This window comes from Alosa alosa, chromosome 8 (assembly GCF_017589495.1).
Source record: "Alosa alosa isolate M-15738 ecotype Scorff River chromosome 8, AALO_Geno_1.1, whole genome shotgun sequence".
NCBI lineage: Eukaryota > Metazoa > Chordata > Actinopteri > Clupeiformes > Clupeidae > Alosa > Alosa alosa.
Window position 1 is genome coordinate 35,001,296 of NC_063196.1, and position 18,815 is coordinate 35,020,110.

Here is an 18,815-nt window from a genome sequence, read left to right on the forward strand (position 1 = left end):
AATCTGTTCAGTATTCAGTGAGGTATGATTAATTTAATGCGCTGACAGCTCATTGCACCGGCCAAACAGATTACACTGAGTGGAGTGGATGACCGATCCAAGATGGCGGCCCCACGTCTCGTCAGTGCTAGTAGGCAGTAGCGGTCGATGCGGCGTCTATGTATATTATGTCTATGGTGTGAGTGGCAGTGGTTCGGCTGCGGCGTCAAGTTGAAGCGTGTGACGCCAGCAAGGCCGCTGTGAGGCAGCTCCACGAACGCTTGGAAGGGTGAGCTAATTGTGACAAAGTTCTCCGTATGTGATCAAGGTACGCTATCCAGCACAGTAGTCGCATTAGTTTGTCCTGGCTGCCTTGTTTGTAATGTGCCATTATTTTATCTCCCATCAGCGCTTCGCTGGCTATTGTGGCTGCCAGCGAGGGGGAAGTGTAAACGTCCGAAAGCATTTCACTGCAACAGGTAGCCTATGTCAAGTTTACGGGAGTTGTTTATGATATATCTTTGGGGGAAGTGGGTCTTATGCGTGAATGGCTTGGCAAAGGGGATGAGTGTATCGAAGTATGTGAGTGTGTATCTTGGTTGGCTGTAGTTTTTAGCCCTAGCTGCAGTCATAGCTCAAATTCCTTTTAGTGAAGGCTGATGGTCATTGCATGTTTGTTGGATTAAATACGATGTACTGGACTGCCTGTACCATGCTGCAAATGGGAGTATTGTGTGGTAAGTATTTAATGTGTTTTGCTTTTTGTTTCATTTTGTAGTGTTTTTAGATCCAGACTGCTACATGGTGTTGCTAAGCTGCTGTTCTCTACACTGTATGTTTGTATGACTGGTATGGTTCTTAGACTGTGCATATTTGTACATGTGTGTTTTGTTTGCCCCTTCTAGCCTGTGGCTAGGTGTATGTCATAGCGTATAGGCCGTTCTGTGAGCCACAGGTTAGAGGGGCTTCTTTTTTCTTTTACCCTTGTCTTCTCCTTAGGCTTAAGTAGTTTTAGAGACAGTCAAGCCTGGGTAGTGTAGGAGGCTACTGGATAGCGGGTTCCCTTAAGTTCACTCAATGACTGGTTGTAGCGCTGTGTGTGAGCCTTAACGCCTGTAGTTAGGCTTTACGTAGCGACAGAAGATTTGCAGATTAGCAGCACACCTGTCAACACTCCCGTTCTTCCCGGGTTCTCCCGTATTTCAAGGTCATCTCCCAGCACCCTCCCGTTTGGTTATTTCTCCCGGAAAACTCCCGTAATTTGCATGGCCATCAAACTTCATTTTAAAATTATGGATCCATTCATTTTTCCTGTTAGTCTGACATCTCTCAGGTTGTCAGATTGTGTATGAATTACACCCTAAACATACTGTACACGATCACTTACTTTCAATTTCAACTGTTTTGTCATAGGCTAAAACCTGGCAACCCAAAATCCAAATAAGGAAGCGGGTGCCGACTGTGCAGCCTGAGTCTCGCAAGCAAGCGGGCTAGTTGAAGGTTTTGGTCTAACTTTCCTTGTTAGTGTGTAATCAGTTTGCACAGGAACTTTCTGCCAGGTATGTGGCAGAAACCCAAGGAGACAAACAGTACCTATGTCACAGAATTGGCATAGTCAAATTGGTTTTCACTTGTGGGAATATCCTACACCTCTTCCTCAGATACTTCCTTGTTCAGTAATTGGAATACTTCATATTGATTCTTAAACTATTAAACCTAGGCATATATTTAATGTGGTGTGTAGAGTAGGTGTGAGTGCACATTGATGGTGTGTACTGTAGGTGTAACTGAGTGCCTGTCACTTTAAGAAATATGTGAGAGTAATTAGCCTTCAGTCTCACAGTTTTAGGCTAGTGAATAATGGTTATGGATAGTGCATAAGGATATGTGGATGCAATTCATAATGTTTTCTACTGTATGTCATTAGATAAAATAAATGTTCAAAGAAAATCTTTCTGGGATCATAAGAGATAAGTGTCTTGCAATGTTCATTAATGATTTTAGTGAGCACTATACCTTGAGCTAGCGGGATAGTTAGCAAGGAGATCTCTCCAGATGTAAAATAGGAAAAAGATGGCGTTCAGAGAGGGGGACATGGCAGAGCTGAGGCGCGTACAAGGGGAACTCAAAGTCAAGCTGAAGGAAGCTAAGGAGGATTACAGAAAGAAGGTGGAACAGAAGCAGCAGGAAAACAACATGAAGGAGGCATGGGACAGCATGAAGATTATCACTGGCCTGAAGAAGAGCAGCAGCTCTGTGGAGGGGGACCTGGACAGGGCGAACCAGTTGAACCACTTCTACAACAGGTTTGACTGCCCTGCTCCAGCTCCAATGGTGGTGGTCTGTCCACCACCCCCTGCTGACTCAGACACTGCTCTTGCCTGCCCTACCCCCACCTCCCAGTCTCTCCAGCTCTGCATCCCAGTGACACCCAACGACCTGAGCCACCATCACCTCACGCCCTACCCCCCCCTGACGCCTCCTTGCCTGTGCCTGTTGAGGTGTCCACGACTCTGGCAGCCTTCACAGGGACATCAAGGAGGTGGTCATCCCCCAGCCCACACCCCCTCAATACCAGTGCAGCACTCACCTCCACCATCACAGGCTATCGTACCCTCACCATCACTGGATATTGCACCCCTCCCCCACATGGCGATCACGAACAATGAGGTGACAACGACCTCAGTCAACAGCCATCAGACACACAGATCCCAGATGCACCCCTCCCCTCCCACCCCGAAGAAAGCCCAGCAGCGCCTCTACTTCTTGCGCAAATTGAAGAAGGCAAGTGCCACGCCTCCCGTCATGACTACATTCTACAGAGGGACCATCGAGAGTATCGTCTCCAGCAGCATCACAGTGTGGGGCGGAAGCTGCACAGATCAGAACAGGAAGACCCTCCAGCGCACTGTTAACACAGCTAAGAGGATCATTGGAGCACCACTCCCCTCCCTGCAGGACATTTACACCACCCGCCTCACCCGCCAAAGCACTAATGATTGTCAAGGATACAACCCACCCTGCACACTAACTGTTCAGCCTCCTGCCCTCTGGAAGCGGTACAGGAGCCTCGGCCTCCCCGCACCACCAGACTGGCAAGTAGCTTCATCCACCAAGCAATCAGGATGCTGAACACTCTACCCACTCTCCCATCACTGACAGCCCCCCCCCACCCACCAGCCAGCCAGGAACCTAGGAAACTAGGATCCTGTCTACCCTACCCTACTGCACTGTGACTGCGCAGCCTAACGTGTTGCTGCTTCACATCAAGCCTGATATACTTGAAATTACTGCATACTGCATATCAATGTAAATATACAGGTCACACAAGCACAAGTTTAAACTTCATGTAACTGTTAAGACTATATAAATATACAACACAACTACCTCTATTTTTTTTTTTATATATATATGTCCTATATTTCTATTTTGATACATACATGTTCTATATTTCAGTCTTGCATTTTAATTTAATGTTTATAGTCAATGGCTATGTCTATAGTATGTCTATGTCTGTATTTAAAGTATGTCTATGTCTGCATGGGAAAGTAAGAAACGAAATTTCAATTCTTTGTATGACCAGTGCATGTAAAGAAATTGACAATAAAAGCCGACTTGACTTGACTTGACTATTATCACAGCAGATCAAGTAAGAGCTCAACTAAAGAAACTTCACACCAATAAGGCAGCGGGGCCTGACAGACTGTGTCCAAGGCTGCTCAAGGCCTGTGCTGCTGAACTGGGGGAGCCACTGAAGCACATCTTCAATTTGAGTCTACGCCTCGGACAAGTTCCAACACTGTGGAAGACATCATGTCTCACCCCTGTCCCTAAGAAGCCACACCCTAGTGAGCTTAATGACTACAAACATGTCGCTCTAACATCACATGTGATGAAGACAATGGAGCGACTGGTCTTAGATATGCTCAGACCCCAGGTACGCCATGCACTAGACCCGTTACAGTTTGCATACCAAGAGAAAGTGGGCGATGCCATCACTTATCTTCGACACAGGACACATTCTCACCTAGACAAGGTGAAAAGTGCTGTGAGAATCATGTTCTTTGATTTCTCAAGTGCTTTTAACACCATCCAACCCCTCAGACTGGGAGACAAGCTCTTGCAGATGGGTGTGGACGCTAACCTGGTAACCTGGATTACAGATTACAATGATCGAGCGACCACAGTTCGTCAGACTGAAGAACTGTCTCTCTGACACTGTGATCAGCAGCAAAGGAGCGCCACAGGGAACTGTGCTCTCTCCAGTCCTGTTCACCCTGTACACATCTGACTTCTGCTACAACACCGAGTCATGCCACATGCAAAAGTTTTCTGACGATACTGCAATTGTGGGGTGTATCAGGAACGGGCAGGAGGAGGACTTTGTGCAATGGTGCAAACTCAATCATCTTCAACTCAACACTTCAAAGACCAAGGAGATGGTGGTGGATTTCCGCGGGTCTAAGCCCACTCTGCTACCAGTCTCCATTGATGGGGTCAATGTGGAGGTGGTAAGCACCTACAAGTATCTGGGTCTCCACCTGGACAATAAACTGGACTGGTCAGCCAACACTGACGCACTCTACAAGAAAGGGCAGAGCAGGCTGTACTTCCTGAGGAGGCTGCGGTCCTTCAATGTGTGCAGCAAGCTCCTCAGGATGTTCTACCAGTCTGTTGTTGCTAGCGTCCTCTTCTATGCAGTGGTATGTTGGGGAGGAAGCACAAAGAAGAAGGATGCCGGGAGACTAGACAGGCTAGTAAGGAAAGCTGGCTCTGTAGTGGGAGCTGAACTGGAGTGCATCACTTCAATATCTGACAAAAGGACCCTGAACAAACTGATCAACATCTTGGACAATGAGTGTCACCCACTCCACAGCACTATTGTAAAGCAGAAGAGCCTGATCAGCTGGAGATTTCACTCACTGCCTTGCACAACAGACAGACTGAGGAAGTCATTTGTCCCCAGGGCCATTGAACTGTTCAATGCTTCACTTAAGGGAAGAGGAGAGATAGACTTCCCCGCATAGTCTGTCTGCCTCTTCACCCCCTCCACGTGGGGGCAGCCGTGGCCTACTGGTCAGCACTTCGGACCTGTAACCGGAGGGTTGCCGGTTCGAACCCCGACCAGTAGGAACAGCTGAAGTGCCCTTGAGCAAGGCACCTAACCCCTCACTGCTCCCCGAGCGCCGCTGTTGTTGCAGACAGCTCACTGCGCCGGGATTAGTGTGTGCTTCACTAATCAATGTGCACTCAATTCAATGTGCACTCAATTCGGAGTATATATACTTATACTTATGTTTGGATACTGTCTGTCCACTAGCCACTTTTTACCACTGTCTTTCTGCCTCAATGTTTGCGTGCTATATTAGCACATATGCATAACCCCTCCCTCCATGCCACAGCCGAACTGTGGCCACACTTATACCTTTTCTTAATATAGTTATATATATATACTTTATTCTTGCACTGTTGCACTGCTGGACTTACTCATTTGCACCATCACCATGACACTCACTCACACAGAGCACCTTACCTTACCTTATCACAGGCTCAGTCCCTGCCTCTTGATTGATTAATCACCCACTATGTGGATACTGTTTTTAGAATTGATTTAGATTAAATGTTATTTAGTATAATTTGTATTTTAGTATATTTAGTATATTCTTTATCTTAAACTGTCCTTATTGCTTAGTTGTGTTTTTTATATTATATACTTTTAATTACTTTTTTCTGCTGTTAGTGAATGTGTGTGTGATGTCTGTATGCTACTGAGACCTTGAATTTCCCCTGGGATCAATAAAGTATCTATCTATCTATCTATCTATCTAAAAGGTTGCTTAGCTTATTCCTAAATGACATAAATAGTAGGCCTAAATGACCTAAATCCCATGAAAAGAACACGGTCATTCTTAAAAGTATTGATACTAATAAAATTATGTATCGTGACATTTTTAATTTCAGGGTATTGCGATACTTTTGTAGTATTGGTGCACCGTGCAACAATAGTGTGTGGTATTTAGTTCCATGGCAACTCTGCAAAGGTTGTTTTATGTGCTCTCTCCTCATAGCAGTCTCAGACACCAAGATATGTCTGTGGTCAATCTCATTTCCATCCAGCAATCTTTGGGAACTTAGCAGAACAAGGATTCCCACAAGTGAAAACCAATCTGACTATGCAAATTCTGTGACACAGGTACTGTTTGTCTCCTTGGGTTTCTGCCACATACCTGGCAGAAAGTTCCTGTGCAAACTGATAACACACTAACAAGGAAAGTTAGACCAAAGCTTCAAAACCTGAATATCTTGTACCCATAACTTAAACACATTAGCCTGACGAGCCAGACCCACATTAAAATGTAGGGTCTGGGCAGTCACCGTTCGCAGTGCTCAGTCCGAGGGGCGTGATAATCGGTAACAATCTTCCTCTCCTCCTCAAGTCTCCTTATTGCCATTACACCATCAAACGCCCTCCTCTTTGTTTTCAAATCGACAGCCTCTGGGATACAGTTGTGGTGTCAGGATCTGGCCCGGACTGCTGAGTTTGTGCCACCCTGGTGGCCATTTTGTGTATTGTCCTGTGTTTGTTTTTGCCTGTTCCCCATGTGCTTTGTGTTACCTGCCTGTCACCTGTCTTTGTCTCCGCCCCATCTCCTTATTTGGTCTGTGCTTCCTGTCTTGTTTGTTTTCCCTCCATTTCTGCCTCTTCACCTTTTCCCTGTTATTGTCTCGTTGGTTTCGTCCAGTCCTCTGCCTTTCTGTTAACTGCTCTGTGTATTTCTACCCTCCTGTTTCTCTGCTCCTTGTCGGATCATCTCTCTGTTTCTCCTTGTCTAGCCCAAGTGTTGTTTGTTGTAAGTAAGTCTTTAATTGTTAAGTTCGTGTTAAAATAAATCGTGTTTTGTCCATAATTATGCCTTTTGGAGTCTTGCACTTGGGTCCGCCTGCACTAGTGATGGGTAAATGAAGCCTCGAGCGCTACTCGGCACATTTCCCTAATGTGTCGAAGCTTCGAAACATGGAAGACAAGGAAAACACAGCGACATCTGGTGGTTTGCATCAATTATCGCAGCCACGGACTAGTGAAAAGAATGCCTACAACGTTCAACACAATGCCAAAGCTTCGTTAAAAGTGTTGCAAGAAATTTGCATTTCTGTTTGTCTCAATTCAATACAATAAAATACGATTAGGCAACATAATCCCTTCACTCGTTATCACGTGAAGATTGGTGTTTTCGTAGAGGCGTGAAATCATGTGTTATCCCAGTCAATGATCCAATCGGTCTCCCATCCACTTAACGACCGCAGTAGACACTACTTAGCTTCTGAACCAGGACGAAGTATTATCAACCTCAACACGCTATGGACGAGAGTGAAAAGTAAACGACCAGGCGCCTCATTAAACCAAACCCTACATGGCCCGACATAGTTTGACGTTTCATGAATCAAACTTTCAATAAAAGGAAAATATTATGTCAGCCATTATTGTTAGGCCTACATAGAAATTATTAGCCTGTATTGCTTTTAAATGACATGATTGAAGTTGAGACAAGATTGCAACGCAGACATGTTTTAATGCCATTGTTCTAAATGGCAAAGCTTTAGGCTAGGCCTAGGCTATTTCTTCTTTATTTCTATGTGCATGATATTATGGATTATGGACATTTTCCGGAAAGAAAAAAACATAAATTCCCAAACAGAGAAAGCATCCTGTATAAAACAGGGCTAGGCTACCCACAAATTTCGCCTGACTCTTGCAATACAACTCAACTCATTCCGAAACTAGAGCGGATGCCCTGGTTCGCGCAATTCAAAGCCTTTGAATCAGATTCCGAAGCAGTCACGTGGGTGTGTGTCCCAAACGAAGCTTCAGACGTCACACTCACAAACCGAGGCCTCGTTTGTCATCAGTCACGTGATTTTTATGGAAACGACAGAAGCCTCGAACCGGGGCTTCACCTGGCACGCCCCTTTCTGCTCGACACAAGCTCCGAAGCCTCGCTTCATTGGGCACATCACTAGCCTGCACAACCCTGACAGTACGATCCGACCACAAATGGACCCAGCAGACTCTGACTTCCCAATGGAGGAGCTGAGTCAAGTGGATTACACTCTCGGCAGGCTCAACTCTGATCTGTCGTTGACAAATCTCAGATTTGATTGTAGTTTGTATAACTTCAACATGGGTTATAGGTCAAAAGTTGAATGAACGAGGACTTATAATGTCCTTTTGTTTTCTTACAGGTTGGGTCGTTGTTGCCCATAACACGCTAGCATTGTGCTAATGAGTGACGTCATTGACACGTTTGAAAGGCTTTTTAGAACAATTAAGTGACTTTAAAAAATATAATACTCAACCAAGTGTATTTTCTTTGCCTCCCCTTTCGAATACAATACTCAAATTACTTGCAAAAAATTATATCCCAAGAAAAGTGGATTTTGAGGGGTACAGCTCCATAGACCTCCATGCATTCTGCACTCGTGGACGAGCGCTCCCATGTGGAACCACAGCAGGAACTGCAACCAGTTCAGAAACCGGAAGTTTTCAGAGAGTGGCAGTTCTCCCCTTATTAGACATTCTCTGATAGTACTTACCTATTGGAGTTGAGAAGCGCAATGACCTTGGAATCGTCGTCGCACTTATTTATACAGTCAATAGTCGCATAACGTGACGGCATCACCTTTGATGGACATTTATTTCCTTTCGTCTATACACCAATCCACCGCGAACTCTATGGGCGCTGCCATCTTGCCTGTCGCCATTACTGCGTGCCTGCGGAGTGTGACGGTCGGTGCCTTCTAATGGCTTTTCAATGAAAGCATCCTGTCAGAGGATATCAAAATCAAATCCTGCCCATGAAAAAATGTCAGGTGAAAGGGAACATTGGGTAGATGATGTCAGGCAGTGGCCAAAACTTACCGATGAAGGTAATTTATTGACAACATAATGTATTAAGACGTGTATTAATTAATGACAACAATAACCATAATGCTGTCATTAGTAGCTGTGTTGCTAATATAAGCTTCACAAGCTTCAGAAGTTGCAAATAACTATTAGCCACGACCACTTGTAGCAGTAAAATACATGTTCTTACAGGTATTCAGGATTATTTTATTAATCGTATGTATTTCATCCACTTTTAACGCACATCTTGTCCTCCACTCGACCAAGAACTCTGTGTAATCCATAAGCCTGTAAACATGGGCAGTCAATGTGCAACAAGGGTTTGTGAATTTCACAAACGGTTTAATTCTAGGTCTGTATATTCCTACTGTTGTTAAAACAGCCGACCACACAGCACACTTTCCCCAGTCTCACTGAGCAGCATACATACTAAATAAAAATGAAGAAAAAGAAGATTTCGCATCTACAGCTAACGTCTGCTACAGCCGCCTACGGGACCAACACATTACGTCGGTACTTCCTTAGCAGCGAGGCAACGCAGTAATGGCGGCGCTGCTTTACTTCCGTGTTTCGCCGGATTTGTGTATATCTGACGGTGAGGGATTAACATGAATGTCTATCTGACGGACCCCCACATCGAAAAACAACGCAGAAGGTAAACCTTTCTCGTTGGAATTTGACGCCAAGGACCCTTGACCATGCGTCAGACCTTTGACGAGTAGGGAGTGAGACTGTGTTGGTTCAGCCTAACTTGAGCCGAAATGTTAAGGCTGCTTTGGTCCGCAACTGGTTTCCAGATCACCCACTCTTCACTGTACTCAACCTCCCCTCATACTCTCCATTCTTGAATCCAATTGAAGAGTTCTTCTGCCTAGCGCTGGAAGGTCTATGACCGTCATCTCCATCAATGCATAGCCCTTTTACAGGCAATGGAGGAGGCATGTGGGGATATTGACCAGGCATCATGTCAAGCCTAGATACAGCATTCCAGAAGATATTTTCCCCGGTGCTTTGGACTAGAGGACATTATGATGTAGACGAAATTTTGAGAATGACGACACAATGTAGACTGATTTTTTTTGTTTGTTTCAGTGAAATTGCTATTTTGTGTTTTGACTTGGAAAAACACACTTGTGTTTGTTTTGATGTGTGTAAATAAACACCAATACTTGAAGTTTGGATCCCTGTATGTTTACAGAACTATGACAAACATATGACCTCAAACTGACACAGCCTACCTTGTGCACAGAGAAAGCAAAAGCCAGATTTGTTTTTTATTCATACCATCAGTGTGTAGTTGGCACATTGTGTGCTTATTATTGTGATGCTTGTGTTTACTGTTACATGCATTAGAAATACTGCCCATCCCTGGCAACATGGTAAAAAGATGAAAATGACTTGATTTTACTTTCAATTCCTTTTACATTCTCCAAGGTATTAACAAACATTTTTCATAACTCCATGTAGGACGTTTCTGTAAATGTAAGCACTGTGGCAGTAGTAATGCAATATTTAGAAAATGTAGGCTACTCTTGTACTCTTGATACTCAAGTACTTTTAAAAACAAGTACTTCAGTACTTTTACTTAAGTAGACATCTGACTGTTGTACTTTTACTTGTACTTGAGTAAAATTTAGCAAAGGGTGTCTGTACTTTTACTCAAGTAATGAAGCTGTGTACTCTGTCCGCCTCTGTGTGTGTGTGTGTGTGTGTGAGAAAAAGAGAGAGAGAGAGAGAGAGAGAGAGAGAGAGAAAGTGTCCAACATGGAGGGTGGACAGTGAGCAACAAAATGTAAAACTCATGAGGACAACATAACTAGTATCAAGCCTTAGAAACTGCCTCCGATTACAGGAGGTGCAGCACAGCACTCTCTGCGGGCATATCTCCAGACCAGAGGTTGGCTACTGCTACAAAGTCCATCACTAGATGTCCTTGAGTGTGGATAGAAACCGATGCACCGGACTACCTTCTGAAGTTTGTCAGCAGCAACTATGCAGGGCACTGTGACTCTCTCAGGTGCTGCTGTAAAAAGCAAGTCAAGTGTATTTCTGCTTGTTGGAACCGTCATGGTAACTCTTGCCAGAACATCACCCAGCCAGAAGATAACAGGAGTGAGGGAAAGCAGGGGAGTTGAGGGATGAGGTTTGTTAAAACTTAAACTGGTAAAGGAAGTTTTTTTTTTTTTGCCTAATTGTTCAATAAAACCACTTGTTATGGATTTTTTGGGACTTGGAGTCATTTTTACTCAAAACTAATGACTGGGATAGATTCAGCACCCCTAAAAAACCCTAGTTAGAAAAACTAATATTGGTAAAAAAAACCAATTTTCAGACCTCTGGGCACCCCAAACTTGATGGGCTCTCCAGGCGTTTCCTATAGGAACCTATAGGAACACATAAAAAAAGCTATTGGTAAGACATTTTTTTGCAGATTGGTGAAAGAAATGGAACTTTCTGTACCTACTGGGCATATGCCGGTGTGAGTGCTGGAGAGGTAAGAGCCGCTCGAGCAGGACTCTAGAGCGGGAATAAGAAAAGGTGTCCCTGAAGTGGACACGGGACCAGTCACTGTACCTTGCTCAGTCATGTGAATCGCATAATACTGATTCCTGGTGTTGATTTGTTCTGATTTTCCTGTTGTGGTTTATCACTGTTGTTATACAGGTTTCATACCTATTCTTCCTGTTCGGCAGTTTGTTTTGGTGTTGTGTTGTGTTTCTGGTGCTGCGGGTGGTACATTGCACAGTCACCCAGTTGAATATGTGTTATAATCTAAGGAAATGAGCGTCTGTTTGTGGCGGTAACACAGATTTTTTGTTGATGTGTTGATGTCTGTCTTTACTTTCACTTTTGTTGGCTGCTGTGCCTCAACCAATTGTCATTTCCAATACGGACATTATAAAGCCAACTCGTCACCATCTAGTTTGGTCTCTACTTGTGCCTGTGTGACAGCCCTTCATTTAATCACAAGATATGTGATTTGCACTCTAGGATATTGCATATTTGAGACGCCATCTGTGTTATGATATAGTCCGGAAAATACGGTATATATTATCAATAAGTTGCTCCTGAGTATAAGTCGCATCAGTCAAAAAATGGTCATGAGCATGAAAAAAACATATATAAGTCGCACCGGACTATAAGTCACATTTATTTAGAAATGTATTTCACAAAATCCCAAACCAAAAACAGAGACTATGTAACTGGATTATTGAGGGCAAAAACAAGATTCATGTTAATGAAGATGAAGGAGTGAAGGCAGCCAAGAGGAGGGCAGGAAGGTAATTGCAAAGCAAAAGATCCACTGAAAGAAAATGCCATGAGGTGCACCAAAATGTATCTAAAATGTGGAGAATACAATGCAATCAAGCATTTTGGGCGATGTGGAGTCACAAGCTGGCAGCAGATTAAATGCTCACGAGAGAGAAAAAGATGCAGTTTTTAAAGGACGTTACAGAAGCAAGCAGGCGATAGGCCTATAGGCCCGACGGTAATTGTAAAGCAATTTACAAAAGATTCACTGAACAAAAATGCTGATGTGGTACATGAAAATGTAGCTAAAAATGTGGAGCGAGAGAAAAATAAATGCGCATTTAAAACCAGGGTCTAAATTCCAGCGCGGGATTGCGGGTATTGCGAATAAATTGCTTAGTATTGAGCATAATAATAAAAGTCCCGCAAATCTAGCCATCATAATGCGAGAAATTCCCACACATTTTACAGCGCTGTCTGACGTTAATATAATAATGGAGCGACCTGTATGCGGGACTATTGACGGATCAACTCTGACTTCAATTGAACCCCATGCAGACACACACACACCTGCGGGCGCAGGACCACTTTGGGGGTGCCTCTCTTTCGTTGCTCTCTCTCTCTCTCAGCAGGATTTATCACCGCTGAAGTCAAATTATAGCCTAGGTGCTTCAACATCAACCGCTATCGACAGGAAAGGAAAACAAACGTTTAGCGATCAGAAACCGTCAGGAATTTTGCAAACACAGAAGCATGACTGCCTATAACGCGAGAGAACATGGATGACTTCTCCATTTGACGTTATAATCGATTGCGGACGTGAACAGACAGCTACAGACACGGAGCGCACAGTAGGCCTACTTTCACTTTCTGTGCGTATTCATTACGTGAAAGATAATTAGTAGCAAAACAGCGATCAAATATTAGGCTACATGGCAGTGAGTTTTGTTTTCAAATGTTTTCATGCATGTCTAGATAACGGGTGAGGAATGTTTAGGAGACTCGTAAATCCTCAAATTTAGGCTGCGCAAAGCACAGCACCTTTATTTGGCCATGGCTTGTATTCAAGTCAGCTATATAGTCCTTTATTTCTTGCGTTTTATTGTGAGACATAGGTCTACTTTTCGTTTGGAGCGGCATGGGGAGGCTATCAAAAGCAGATGTTCAATTTGAGATTTAATTTACGTTTGGACTGTTTGATTGTATTTCTAAATACAATCAAACATATACATATATATATATATATATAATATATATATATTCCAAATCTGTGGGGTATTTAATGGCTCACTATTAATTTTCATATAGTGTCGGGATTTCGATTGCCATCCACTTATTGCGAGATAAGGTATCCGCTGTCATTCATTCATAGAACATGTGCTGCAAGGGAAACCTTATTCCGTATGGCCAAAGAGGTCTAAGATAGCCTGATGTAGTTATTTTTTAAATTATGCATTATTTACTTTTTTATAAAATTCATAGGCTGATGCCTGGCAGCAACATTTGTGTTTAAATGTAGGTTACTGCTTCAGCCTCTAGCTCAGAAGGGGGCGGCATGCAGCTTGAGAGCAATGAGAGCAACGTGTTGGAGACTCATGGTGTAGGACAATGACTTTTCATTGGCAACAATACCAACCAACAATGTAAAATATTAAGAAGAGCTCTTTTATGAGTTAAATTGAAACAAAATTATACTAGCTTTTATTTCTCCAAATTTGAGGCCCGGCTATAAATAGAATCCCGGCCATAATTTGATTTAGGTATGCACGTGTGTTTCAGGCATAGCCCAGCACTAATCTCTGACTGAAAGTGCACAGGACTTGTGCATTTGAGAGCGCTCTCTCGCGGCTGTAGACGTAATGTTTCACGTAGGGTTCATGTCAGTTAATATAAATTAACATTTAAAAACATGTTCAATTATATATTTTTTTCATATATAAGTCACACCTGACTATAAGTCGCAGGACCAGCCAAACTATGATAAAAAGTGCGACTTATAGTCCGAAAAATACGGTAATATGTTCTTCATATACATTATCTTATTTAGCAGTAGCATCATGAGCAGGTGCTGCTCCAATACAGATCAGAGATAGTGTGTGTGTGAGAGTGTGTGTGTGTGATCCCAGGTTGGCCCCTTTCGGTGACTATGGTCAGACTAGTTTAGATCTTACTGTAACTGACCTGCTACTGCAGTGCAGCACCCTAATTACCAGGGGGAGACACTGAGTAACAACAGGGACTGGGGCCAGTGCACAGGTCAGGCCTGGCACCTAGTGGCCAACACTGGATTTGATTGGACTCCACTTAATTGTCATTGTGCAGGTACAGGTACCAAACCAATGAATGTAACCTGAAGTGCAAAAAAATTATGTAAACAAGTGCCGATGCACGTTCCCCATCAGGAGTGTTTTACAGATGGATGTTTCCCATCAGTGGTGTTCTATAGATGCACGTTCTCCACCAGTGGTGTTCTACAGATGCACGTTCCTCATCAGTGGGGTTCTATAGATGCATGTTCCCCCATCAGTGATGTGCCACTTTTCAATCATAAATGTTACAAGTCAAATACTGAAACTATGGATGGAATTCACATTAAAAATAACACCTGATCTAGAAAGATCCCAAAAAAAGATCTGCAAATATTTTCATTTTCAAATGTTACTTTTCACTTAGAAACTCCGATATGATGAGGATTTTGATAAGATGAACTGAGTGGTGAAACAGAATTATTAGTCTTTCACTAATTTTCACTGATAGATCACTCATCGGAATTATTAGTATCTCATCTAGCAGTAAAAAGTCAATTTAACAATCTCAAGTGTTTGAACGTTTAAATAACAAAGTATGGCAAGGGATTGTCTTAAATTGTGAAAACGAAGAGAGTTAAATCATAGACAGCTACAGTAAATGGGTTTGTTAATTGTACACCAATATCTGTTATGCATTTCACAGTCTCAGATAGAGAGCAAATAAGGCTTCATTGCATACTATTTTAACCCAATCCCTAACCCAGACCAGATAGAGAGCAAATATGGGTTTATTGCATACTATTTTAACCCAATCCCTAACCCAGACCAGATACAGAGCAGGCCTAGAGAAAATAAGGCTTTATTGCATAATAGGCCAGTATGACAGCTTATGAATATGGGACACAAACAGATCTGATGCACTTGCAAAGCATATACAAAACATATGTACACAAAACACATGGAGACTTGATCTGGGAATATTCTGCCAATAAAGAGTTGGAATGAAGAGAGAAGGAGAAGATACAGAGGAGAGGAGGAAGAGAGGAGGAGAGGAGGAGGAGAGGAGGAGAGGAGGAGGAGAAGAGGAGAGGAGGAGGAGAGGAGGAAGAGAGGAGGAGAGGAGGATGAGAAGAGGAAGAGGATGCTGAGATGAGGAGAGGAGGAAGAGAAGAGGAGAGGAGGAGGAGAGGAGGAAGAGAGGAGGAGAGGAGGATGAGAAGAGGAAGAGGATGCTGAGATGAGGAGAGGAGGAAGAGAAGAGGAGAGGAGGATGAGAAGAGGAAGAGGAGGAAGAGAGGAGGAGAGGAGGATGAGAAGAGGAGAGGAGGATGAGAGGAGGAGAGGAGGAAGAGAAGAGGAGAGGAGGAAGAGAGGAGGAGAGGAGGATGAGAAGAGGAAGAGGAGGAAGAGAGGAGGAGAGGAGGATGAGAAGAGGAGAGGAGGATGAGAAGAGGAGAGGAGGATGAGAGGAGGAGAGGAGGATGAGATGAGGAGAGGAGGATGAGATGAGGAAGCGGAGAGGAGGGAGAGGAGGAGGAAAGGAGGGAGGAGGAGGAAAGGGGAGAGGAGGGGGGGAGGAGAGGAGGAGGAGAGGAGGGAGAGTGAGGGGAGAGGAGGGAGAGGAGGAGAGGAGGAGGAGAGGAGGGAGAGAGTGAGAGGAGGAGGAGGTGCACTGTTGCACTGAAGAGCACAAGACCAACATCATCCCCTTTGGAGGATTTGAAAGGTACACTCATCAATATTAACCCTTAAAGGTACACGTATCAATATTAAAAAGCATGCATGTCATTTTGTTTACTTGCAGTATTTTAAAAGTACCACGTCAACAACAATGGAAATAGCTACACGAGAAACATTCATGGACAGGTTTATACAGACAGATAAAGCTTTCTGAAGAAGACATGGCTTAGATCACATTTGCATCACTTTTCCTGTGAAAGGTTTTGACACACACACACACACACACTATGCCACACACACTAGGCCACACACACACACACACACACACACACTAGGCCACACACACACACACACACACACACACACACACACACACACTACACCACACACACACACACACTTCGCCACACACACTACCCCAGCATGGGCTCAATGCATCAGCTGTAAACGCACAAGACCCCACGATGGAGGAACAGGAAATGACTCGAAGGCTCTCTGACCGTTAACGCCCGGTCTGAGCCGCAGTCCAATCTGTACTGCATGGCCCACACACACACACACACACACACACGCCACACACACACACACACACACACACACACACACACGCCACACACACTAGGTCCAATCTGTACTGCATTGCCCACACACACACACACACTACGTCACACACACACACACACACACACACACACACGCCACACACACTAGGTCCAATCTGTTCTGCATGGCCCACACACACACACTAGGTCCAATCTGTTCTGCATGGCACAGGCACCTGCGCATGGAGATGGGAAAAGATGTTCTACAGAAACAAGGTGACCACCAGTCCGGAGAGAGAGGGATTATGTGGACTCAAGGCCACCGAGAGCATTGTTGTTGTTTGTCTGAGTCAAATCATACCGACGTCTTCAAGTCTCTGATCCTACAGACGCTGATCATACAGATGTCCTCAAGTCTCTTGTCCTCAAGTCTCTGATTCTACAGATGTCCTCAAGTCTCTGATCGTACAGATGTCCTCAAGTCTCTAACCGTACACCTCGGCCGAGGGAGTCTTCTGTCTAGATTCTTATGTGCTTTGTGCGGCTCTGTAACCTTTGACCTTTGCTACCTCCCTTTAGCTGTGGTAAAAGTCTCTGATGCATGATACAGGTCAGGCAGGGCCCCACGAGATGTCGAGATGTTCCACCAAAGATCCTTTAGAACAATTAATTTGAGGAACTATATCTGGTTAAACTGACTTTTGTGCATGCGCAGAACAGACTTGAGCACTAACAGTGGCGCTAAGATGGCGGACAAGGAAGTAACTTAGAGGAGCTATCTGGAGCTGCACTCAGGTGTAACTCACCCCAGGTGACGTCTCTAGAGCTGCACACAGGTGTAACTGACCACAGGTGAGCTCTCTGGAGCTGCACTCAGGTGTAACTCACCCCAGGTGACCTATCTGGAGCTGCACCCAGGTGTATCTCACCCCAGGTGACCTATCTGGAGCTGCACCCAGGTGTATCTCACCCCAGGTGAGGTGTAACTGACCCCAGGTGAGGTCATGGCTACATACTCTTAACTTCAGGAATAGCTAACATAAAAGAAGGTCAGACTGGTGTCCACCCAGAGAGTAGAGGGTCATAGGTACCCCACACCACTGCCAAGAGGCACAGAGGTACCCCACACTATGACCACTGCCCATAGGTACCCCACACCCCTCACCCCTGCCCAGAGATACCCCACAAACCTCACCCTGAAGGTAGAGAGGGCTGAAGGGCCCCAAACTCCTGCACTCTCTCTGGGGAGGAGAGGGCTGAAGGGCCCCAGACATCCCAGGTGGCTGGATGATAGATATCAGACTGGTGCACTCTGCACAGACTGCCATTCACAAGGCAAAGAGTTAAAAAAAGAATAAATTAAAAAAATAAAATATCCATACAAATATTACATATTGAAATCAGACAACGAGGACAGACTCAGAGTACACACACACACACACACACACTCACAACGAGGACAGACTCAGAGTACACACACACACACACACTCACACACACACAACGAGGACAGACTCAGAGTAGCGGCCTCAAGGGAGGAAGTGGGAGAAGGGCTATGCACACACACACACACACTCACACACACACACACACACACACACACACACACACACACACACACACACACACACACACACACACACACACACACACACACACTCACACACACACTCACACACACACACACACACACACACAGGCACACACACACACGCCACACACACACACACACACTCACACACACACACACACACACACACACACACACACACACACACACACACACACACACACACACACACACACACTCACACACACACACACACTCACACACAAGTCACTGGGCTCCTTTCATGGTCTCTGAGGTCTCTGACTAAGAGCAACATTATGAAGTGTGTTTCAAAAGAATACGGCAATGACCAGCTTTAACACTTTTATATGAGCTCGGTATCTAGTACACGCCACTGAAATTATTTAAGAAATGATTCCAATATTACAAAATAAGAATTTATATGAAAAATATATAAGAATTGTTGATCATTATCATCATCATCGTCATCATCATCATCATCATCATCATGTTTGTGTGGGCTACATTGGTCTCTGTCCAGGAGCTAAGTGACACACACTCATCAATCATCCACACACACACACACACTCTCTCTCTCTGTCACAGAGGAAAAGCTAATCTGGACCATAATCTTGCATCGG

The 18,815-nt window shown here is 44.3% G+C and overlaps 1 protein-coding gene across 1 annotated transcript in view; it reads right to left on the reverse strand.

Annotated features, from left to right (window-relative positions):
• Positions 1-18,524: 18,524 nt before the first annotated feature.
• Positions 18,525-18,815, reverse strand: part of LOC125298867 (tyrosine-protein phosphatase non-receptor type 14-like) — a 70,250-nt gene continuing 69,959 nt past the window's right edge. The window contains 1 exon segment of the mRNA XM_048249734.1: positions 18,525-18,815. This exon segment is cut by the window's right edge and continues 493 nt beyond it. The gene's annotated coding sequence lies outside the window, so the exon portion shown is untranslated.